Source organism: Onychostruthus taczanowskii, unplaced genomic scaffold (genome assembly GCF_017590055.1).
Source record: "Onychostruthus taczanowskii isolate IOZ18803 unplaced genomic scaffold, ASM1759005v1 scaffold12, whole genome shotgun sequence".
Taxonomy (NCBI): domain Eukaryota; kingdom Metazoa; phylum Chordata; class Aves; order Passeriformes; family Passeridae; genus Onychostruthus; species Onychostruthus taczanowskii.
The window spans coordinates 3,582,137-3,584,770 of NW_024498351.1; positions in this window are offsets into that span (position 1 = coordinate 3,582,137).

The following is a 2,634-nucleotide window of genomic DNA, read 5'->3' on the forward strand; positions in this document are numbered from 1 at the left end:
CAGGAATATTAGCTTCCACACTTCTCTGGGTTTGCAAAGTCAGGCATGGAGCCGTGTGGTCTCCTCCAATCCCCACCCCCTTTCCCAATCCTTTCCATATGCCCTGCCCCTCCATCCCACGTAGCTGTGCTGCTTCTTTTGACTTGTGGCTTCTGCCTTGCAAGCATTTTTGGTGACTCTCATCTTAATACCTCTATAAAAAATGTTAATTAGGTCTCCTCTTGAGTTAACTGCAGTGAGGGAGAGCCCTCTTCTCCTCCAGTGGTGTATCCTGGCCTTGACTTGGTTCATTTTGGGCACTCTCGCCTTTGGGTTCAATTTCTCCACGTCTGTGAGCCACCAGCCCCAGCACAGCAGCAGCTCCAGAGGTGACCAGCCTGGAGCACAGCAATGCCCAGTGGGAGTGCACAGTGGGATTCCCAGCAGCCTGGCTGGGTGAAGTTTATTTTCCAGAAAGAAAGAGCCAAGAGCTTGCCACATCTAGACAGGCAGCAGGAAAGGATGAAGAGTGGGGAAAGGGTTCAGGCACATGGAAATACTTGAAAAACTCCACCAGATGCACATGCACACACATCTTTTCACATTCCACCCTGAAATAATGTCCTCCATCATTGCTGTTGCAAACATCCAGGGACATCAGCCCAAATGCCCTTTCCTGCACCCATGGCAATATTGCCCTCCTCTCCCCGCTCAGATCAGTTTGTCCCAATCACACACTGGATGAGAGAGGGAAAAATTAGGATGATAAGCCTGCCTCCAAGGACATACACTTTGTGCCCTTGGTTATCCAATTTTATTGTAAAACTGGATTGAATAGTGCAGAGGGCATTGGAGACACCAGGCTAGCTCATCCTAGGGTGGTGGCCAACATCTGCCCAAGGAGAACAAAGAAAACAACATGTTTTGGTATCAGGCCTTGCCCAAAACTTTTTAAGACGTTTTGATGATCCAACTTGAGTTCAAGTACTGCTGGTATGAGAGCATAATTTTCCATTTATTTGTAATCAAATTCTCAGTTTGAGTTTTTTGTCTCTGACAGCTTTCTCTAAAGGAAGAAATAATGTATCTGGTATGTTACTGGCCAGCCAGAGTCTGCTTTAATTCAGCAGAAATAGGGTTTTGCTGTTCTTGTGTTTGATGCAGGTTGGAATGGGAGATGATTAGCCTTGCAGCCCTGTTGTATGAGGCAACAGGCTCTAATTCATTCCTGGAGCGGGGTGTATTGCACAAATGGCAGCTGTGCTTCCCCCACAGCTCATCTGATTCGGCTTGGCTGGCGAAAGCTTGGCACGGCACACAAGAGCCACAGGTGCAAAGATCGGGCTGACTCAGGCCGAGGGAGAGCCCAGCCGCGGTCAGAGAGCAGAGGCTGAAGGATGCAGGAGTGTCACAGCTGCAGCTCCTGCACGTGTGTGCTCGGCTGCCTTCCTCCCAGGCAGGCAGGCACACACAGCAAGGTGTTACCTCCGGGTGAACAGGGCAGGGGAAGGCAAGCTCCTCTCCAAGTGCTGCCCTCTGTGAAATGCAGTGATGGGGCAGAAGGGCTTGAATCACCACTGGGCCCCTAACCTTACACACACCACATCCAGGTCCACACTGGGATAGCTGAACACCTCCAGGTCTCTGAAGCAGACTCACCTGGGACTGGCCGGCATCTGTTTGCAGGAAATGCCCCGAGCATGGTCGCTGGCATTGTGGTTTGGATGCTGCTTCTGTTTGAAAGCAGTCCAAAAGGGGACTTTGGGGTGAAATGGCTGCTTGGTATTTGGCTGGTGGTTATGGGGAGACCCTCCTGGGACACTTCAGGGCTGTGCATTTACTCCTTAGGCTTTTAGCCGAAAACAGAGTTCCTCTGTGTGAGGAATTACATCGAAGAGCCCTGTCCACAGGGTCACATCACAGGCAGGTGCTGTAGTGTTTTCAGGGCTCTGCAGCTAATGAGAGGCCGTTTTCTGACAGGGGGAACGTGCCCGTGAAAGATCCGTAGTCAGAAGGACCAGGGGGACCCTGCGGAGCCGACCGCGGGCCCTGCTCAGTGCCCCCCGCCACGGCAGGCAGCCCAAGGGGAACAGAGCAAGGGGACGAAGGAGGGGGAATGTGGGAATGTGCGCAGCGTGTGCCCGGCCTGTGTGCGTGTGCCTGAGTGTGTGCGTGTGTGTCTGTGCGTCTGTGTGTATCTGTGTGTGTGTGTGTGTGTCTGTGTGTGTCTGTCTGTGTGTGTGTCTGTGTGTGTGTGTGTTTGTGTGTCTGTGTCTGTCTGTGTGTGTGTGTGTCTGTGTGTGTCTGTCTGTCTGTGTGTGTGTCTGTGTGTGTCTGTGTGTCTGTGTGTGTCTGTGTGTCTGTGTGTGTCTGTGTGTCTGTGTAGACGGGCGCGTGCCCCGCAGCATGTGCACGTGCAGCGTGCGCGACCCGGAGGGGTCCGTGCGGGGGTGACACGGCGCTGCCCGGCGGTGACAAAGGCCCGCCGCTCTCCCCCATTCACAACGCGCGGCCGGCGGGCGGCGCGGACGGATTTCCTTTTTTTTGTGAATGGAGGCGGTGACGTCGCCCGGCCCGCGCGCCGCCTCCCCTCCATTCATGCGGCCCCGGCGCGCCGCGAATGGGCGGGGCGGGGCGGGGCGGGGGCGCGCGCCG